This window comes from Elephantulus edwardii, unplaced genomic scaffold (assembly GCF_000299155.1).
Source record: "Elephantulus edwardii isolate Elephantulus edwardi_28Jun2011 unplaced genomic scaffold, EleEdw1.0 scaffold00255, whole genome shotgun sequence".
Taxonomy (NCBI): Eukaryota; Metazoa; Chordata; class Mammalia; order Macroscelidea; family Macroscelididae; genus Elephantulus; species Elephantulus edwardii.
In genome coordinates, this window is record NW_006400005.1 from 3262135 (window position 1) to 3269675 (window position 7541).

A 7541-nucleotide genomic window follows, 5' to 3' on the forward strand; every position below is an offset into this window, starting at 1 on the left:
TGGGAATTGTATACTAATGAAGGAATTTTTTTAATTCTCTCTTTGGAGGGGGAAGCGAGCTGGTGGGGAGGGTTGGGAAGGGAGAAAATTGCGGCAATGAATGAATGGAAATCCAAAACCTCTGTAAAAAAAAATTATATATAAAAAATATCTCACTTTGTCAATGCAAAGGATGGAGAAAGATCATGAACTTTGCTCAATAAAGGTATAATCAGGGCAATCCTGATTGGAGCATTAGAAATAAGCATGGAATATTATTAAAGGTAGCTCTGGTGGTCTATTCTGTAGGGAACTACACTTCTAATCCAATGGCTATGCTTCCTAGGTGGTTCAAATGCACCAGCAGCTCTGTGTGAGAAAGGGACAAGTTCCTCCAATTAAAATGTTGCTGTTTTTATTGATTGCTGTCGAGTCAAACATGATTCATAACGATCCTATGAACAAAAGACCTTTCTATAACTATCCTCGTTTCTCAAAGTTCATAGAGCTTTCAGAGGCATGTTGTTTAATAAGTGGATGCCACTTCTGTTTCCAAACCTGTCTTAAACTGGGAGCTCTTCCAAACACTGACCACCATGGGTAATGGTTATGATATTTGATACCCCAGTGCCGCAAGGTTCAGCATCACAGCAACCCCAGTTTATCTCAGCACAGCAAATTGACAGAAAAGTACTGTACCATTTAGAAGAATGTTTCTCCAGAATAAAATAACAACCAAATTATAAAGACCCTCCATGAGATCCTGTTGACTCTTAACAAGAGACGTAAATGAAAAATAACCAATATAATACGTTGTAGTTGTTTTTGTTGCTGTTGTTGTTGTTGTTGTTATTGTTATGTGCTCTCAAGTAGCGTATGGTCTACAGTGAACCTATTTACAACTTTGAAAACTCAATGGAGGGTTCCTATGAGTCTGAACAACTTTACTGGCAGCAAGTGAGTGATTCTAGAAAGGACCAGGAAGGTTCTGCAACTTCTAATTTTCTCATACATCCAACAAGTCATTCTGAAGACAACATCTAGGGAATCTTTGTAATATGCACTTCCCTAAGAATACGAGCAAAGGGCTCATAATCTGAAATCCACAAACATTGAGAGGGTTTGACTGATTACTTTGAAAAGCTCACAAACCCTAGAAATTGTACAAAATATTTTATTTATATTTATCTTATTTTTTTTTCTAATTCCTTTAACAAATATTTAAGCATCCATCATCTGGAAAAGTTTTGCTGTTATTGTGTGCCATTGAGTCATAACCAAGTCATAGTTGACACTTCAGATGGCTTTTAGAAGCAGTAAATCACATGGAAAGTTGTTCATCCTTCCCCTGTGGAGCAGTTGGTGGGTTCCAACTCTGTGCCTTTGCGATTGCAGCACAGTTTCTTGTCACTTATTGTGAGGTGCCTAAGAGTTGAATACGACTCATAGCAAGCCCATGAACACAGATCTGAACTCTCTTCTATCTTGAGACATCCTCACACTTCCTGACACACGGGAGTCCATTGAGGCAGGCACCATATCATATCACCTGATTGAGGGTCTTCCTCTTGCTGACTGTCCACCTTTCATGTCCTTCTCCAAGGAATAACTCATACTAGCAAAATGCCTGAAGTATGTGAGGCAAAACTTCATCATCCTTGCCTCCAAAAAGCACTCTGGCTGCACCCTCTCTAAGACATATCTATTCATTCTCTTGGCTATCCAGTGCTCTTCTCCAACACCACAGCTCAAAGGTATCACTTCTTCTTCTGTTATCCCTATTCATTGTCAGTTTGTCGTACTGAGATAACTCCTGGTTGCTACGATAATGAAATTTGTGCAACTAGTGTGTCTTACCACTTAGAATTATAAACACTTTACAGTAATGCATTATATAAATATAATTCACTGGGGATCTAAACAACCACAGATATTTTAAAATGGGATTATGAAATGCCTGCTAGCATTTGCATATTACTATTCAAAGTAGAATAGTTTCCAAAACCGTATGTGCTAAAGTTTACTTTGGGCATGTTGTTGGGAGGGGTCAGTCCTTAGAGAAGGACTTGGAAGGGTAGAAGGTCAGTTTAGGAGAAGACCTGGATGATATGCCTGAGCCCATTGCCACAGTCACTATATCAAGCCATCTCATACAGGGTTGGCTCAAGATACGGCATTAACTAGGTCAGAAATAGGACAGAGCCATTTTTCGTAGGGTCAATATGAGTCATAGTTGACTCGATGGCACAAAACAACAATAGCCTTTAAATAAGACACATATCTATTAATGATACATCATCAGGTATATTTGTTATTACTTGCTTTTCAACATCACTAATTGTTCACTTGAAAGCTATCATTTACAAAAATCATTTTCACTTCTAGGTCATCTCCAAGTTATTATTAACTGTCAAGTCAGAACTGACTTAGAGCTGACCATATGGTGGTTTTCAGAGGCCGTTTAATTGTATGGGTGGAGATTTCTCATTTTCCCCTCCAACCCCCCACCCCCTAGCATCTGTATTCTAATTGAGTGAGTGCCTTTGGGATAACAGTACAGCTTCTTACCACTAGTCCACCAGAGCTCAAGGTTTAGCCATGTTGCTGTTGTTACATACCATCGAGTCAACTCCCACTGATAGCAACCCTATGTACAACAGCTCTGAACCCTGCTCTATCCTGAGCTAATTTCATTGTCTCTGACACACCTATCCCAATACCCCAGTCACTGAGTCAAGCCATCTCATCAAACGTCGTCTTGTCTTGTGCTGTCCCTTCACCCTTCCAATCATGGCGTCTGTCTCCAAGGACTGGTCCCTCTTTGCAGCATGCCCAGAGTACGTCAGATGGAGCTTCAAAATCCTTGCCTTCAAGAAGCAGTCTGGTTTCACACTCTTCTGGACAGACTTGTTTGTACCCTATGAAAAGTCGTTCCACCCTATCCCTCCCTTAGATAATGTTCTACGTATTTTTCACAAGTTCATATATTGATAACCTTTTTCCAAATTCCAGTTAAAAGTTAAAAATTGTTTAGAGAAAATTATAGAAAAAATTTTTCAGAATATTAAAAAGCTATAAATTTCAAAGAAAAGGTTAAACTACAAATTGAACATAAGCTAAATCTTTTTAGCTTTTTCATGTTAAACCAAAATTAGTTAACTAATACTAACGTTATTGCAGAATAAATAATCAGTTGACCAAATGAGAAATGCTAAGTATTTAAACTGAAAAACAATACAGTGATACACTTACATGGTCATTGTTGTGCACTATCCAGTCAGAACCAAACCATCGCTGACCCTCTGATGGTTTTTCAGAAACAGTTAATTGCACAGGATGAAATTGCCCACATTCTCCAGCAGAGAAGCTGGTGTATTCGAAACAGATACCTTTGGAACTGCAGCGTAACTTCTTACCACTAGGCCACCAGAGCTCTTACATAGTAATCGTCAATATATTATTATATTTTTTTAATGCCTTCAAGGAGTGTTCAATCTGACAGTCTTACAATCCCTACTTCATTTCCCTACTTCATTTAATCCTTACATTATACCCACTTGAACAAGAAAGAAATAAGAATGTCCATCTGGGGTCATACTCCCAGTTAAAATTCTTTCTCCCAGCCTCCAAATAACAAACGAATCTAAAAGCATTGGAGACTCTTGCTCTACTTTACACCCGATACAGAACAATATTGGGTCTTGTGGTCTCCAGCTTCTTCCTTATTATTTAATATTCCTATCCATATCAAAAAAATCCTCTTTCCTTAAAACTATTTTCAGCTTTGTTTCCACCTCTCTCAAAATATTTTAGTCTCACATATAAAATAAGATGTGTAAGTGAAACCAAAAACCTTTAAAACGTGCCAAATAATACTCCCTCTACTTCATTTACCTTGTGCTGTGTCTCATCAAAATTTTACACCTTAGTGGCAAAGTACAACTTGGGTGCCATTTAACATTCAGTCTGCTTTCTAAAATGTTTGTCTTTCAGTAAAATGAACTGTCCTTTACTTCAAGATTCCTAGTGGCTCTTTGTAGCTCAGAGTCTCTTTGTAGAATCTTTTAGAAACTTTAGAATTTTCTTTTCCATTAAAAAAATACACACAGAAAATTATATAACATTTCAACATTTTGTTCATTAAATTCAGTGATATTGTTTACATTCTTCAAGTTGGGTAAACTTTCTCATTAACCCTTTCCAAATTATTTCATCATCTTATAGGTCATCAACCTATGACCATTGCTCCCTAATACCTTCATGTAATCTTTCAAGATGTTGTTGTCAATTTATCTACAGATGACCCTTGAAAGAGCATAATGCTTAAGGCAGGCACATTTATAATTAAGCTAAATTGATATGAAGTTCAAAGTGGACTTCTGGAAAAGTTTTGTTTGAGATGCAAGGTTTAAATATTATCTCATTCAATATCAAGGCTCCTAAATTTTCAGGAGAATCTTTCCCATAATGTGGAATCTCAGGTAGGTACCTCAGAAAAGCATGGTTTTAGGTCTGTCTCCTCTGGAAGCGACTGGCCTCAAGTCAGTCATTGGTTGTATTTTGTTGCTGACTCAAAATTCAGAAAAGCAAAAAGCGTTGTTCTGAGTACCCTTCAAAATAAGACTATTTTTCAACCATTTGTTTGTTTGTTGTTGTGTACTATTGAGTCAAAATCAATTCACAGCTGACCCTCCAGTGGGTTTTCAGAGGTAGAAATCACATGGGAGGAGATTGCCCATCTTTCTCCTGCTCCTTTAGTTTAATGGTTATTAAAAAAAACCCTTGTAACAACCTGTCAAATGCATGCCTTTGAACTGTGGTGTTGGCGGAGAGTACTGAGTATCCCAGGGACTTTCAAAAGAATAAATGGATATGACTTGGAAAAGGTGATGCCAGTATGCTCCTTGGAAATAAGGATGGTGAAGCTTTGTCTCACATTCTTTGGGTATGTTCCTAGGAGGTGATGCTATTCTTTGGAGCAGGACATGATGCCTGGAAAGGTCAGCGAAAGAGAGGAAGACCCTCAAACAAGTAGCTTGACACAGTGACTACAGTAAAGGCTCAAGAACGTCAGCGTGTAAAGTTGGCGCAGGATATGACAGGGTTCAGATCTGTTGTTCGTAGGGTCACTCTGATTTGTAGTTGACTCAATAGAACCTAATAACAACAATAACTTGTTAATGAAAATTTATCAAGATTCTTAATATACAAATAAGGGGAGGGGAATCTCAGGAACTTGAATGGACCCACTCCTGCTCGTCCTCAGGAGACTGTCCAAGATATTCTAAGTATTCTCTCCAGAACTTAACAGTCCTATCTAAAAACAGTATTGCATATTTATCAGATAAGAGCTTGTTGCCTCAGATGCTTTTCCCCAGATAAAGAAAGAGAGAGTGAGTGAGTGTGTGTGAGTTTATCCAACAGGCATCTTTCTCTGGTAAAAATAAATATGAAAAATGTGTATTTACAAAAGTGAATCCTTTGGGTATGTTATAGTTTTTTAAATGATGGCTTTTTATTAAAGAATACCATAAAAGTGCTGAATAACATTAATAGAAGTTACCTGAGTTTTTTTCAGGCCTCATAATTGACAGAGAAATATTATCAGTCAAAATTTGCAAATGGCTTGTCCAAATGTCTTGCAGACTTAGCTGAAGGACCTATGAGAATGGCTCTGATGGTTACTTGAGGCTTATATGGTGAAACTATTTTACTTAGAGAAGCCCTCAAATTAAAATCCTCTTGTTGCTGTTGTTTTTAGTTCCGTAAAGTTGAGTATGACTCACTGCAACCCTTTGAACAACAGATCTAAACCCTGTCCTAGCCTATGCCATCCTCACAATCTCTGACACATCAGAGCCCATTGATGTAATCACTGTGTCAATCTACCTGGTTGAGGATCTTCCTCTTTCACTGACCTTCCTCCCTCTTCCCAAGCATCATATCCCTCTCAAAGGAATAGCCTTACAGCATAAACAAAGTTTGTGAGGTGGAGTTTTATCATCTTCTTGTCCAGCAATGGATCGCTCTGGCTGCATCTTCTCCAAGACTTATCTATTTTTTCTTTTGACAGTCTATAGGATATTCTCTTCTCGAACACCACAGTTCAAAGGCATCGATTCTTCTTCTGTTATCCTTAGTTATTTATTCTTTGTTCAATTCTCAGATGCAGAGCAAGTGATTGACATGACCATGGCATGAATCAAGCACACTTTAGTCCTCTAACCAACATCATTGTTCTTAAATAACTTGGAAAGGTGCCTGACTGCAGGTTTTCCCAGTGCAATATGTCTCCTGATACCTAACTGCTGTTACCAAGTATATTGATCAAGATCTGAGTAAGAAGAAATCCCTGACAGCTCAATCTTCTCTCCATCCGTTATGATGTTGCTTATAGGTCCAGTGGTGAGAATTTTATTTTATTGACATTGAGTCACAATCCATATTGAAGGCTGTAGTTCTTGATCTTCTTTAGGAAAGCACTACAAGTCCTGTTCACTTTTAGCAAGCAAGTTTGTGTCATCTGCATAACAAACGTTATTGACTAATCTTCCTCAATCATTATGCTACATTCTTCTACATAGAGTTCAAAGTCTTGCATAATTTGCTCACCCTACAGATTCAATAGGTATAAAGGATACAACTCTGACTCAAATCTATCCTTTTTAAAATGATATTTTTATTGACGTTCATGTAATAATAACTTTACAGTATGTTTCATTCATCTACATCGTGTTTTATACAATCTTTCATTTACATTGTGTTTTCAGGTGTGTCTCTTGTAGACAACATATTGATGGATTTTGTTTTTTTATCCAATCTGCTACTCTCTTTCTCTTCATCGGTGCATTTAAACCATTCACGTTCAGTGTGACTATTGAAAGGCTAGGTTTTATTGCTATCATTGTGTTGAGTCGTTTTTGGTGTTACTTTGGACCATGGAGCTTTCTGTGGTATATCTGTAAGAAGAACATCTCTGAGTCTCTCCTACAGTGCTGGTCTTGTTTTTAAAAACTCTCTTAGGTTTTGCTTTTCTGGGAATATCTTGATCTCACCGTCATGTTTGATGGATAATTTTGCTGTGTCGCTATGAGTGGAAAACGACTCGACGGCACATAACAACAACAACAACAACAGCATTCTTGGTTGACAGTTGTGTTCTTTGAGTGTTTGATATATGTCCTTCCATTCCCTTCTTGCCTGCATGGTTTCTGCTGAGAAATTGGCACTTAATCTTATCTGTTCTCCCTTATAGGTTACTCTTTGTTTCTCCCTTGCTGCTTTCAGGATTCTCTCCTTATCCTTGGTTCTGGAAAATTAATCTCTGAAAAAATAAATATCAATGTAGAAACCATCACAGAAGACAAGGAAGGTCACTACATAATGCTGAAAGGGTCAATAGAACAAGAGGACATAACAATAATAAATATCTATGCACCAAATAAAAAACCAGGAAAATACATAAAACAAACATTAACAAAACTGAAAAAGGAAATAGACAACACTACTATAGTGCTGGGAGACTTCAATACACCCCTCTCAAGAAAAGATAGAACTACCAG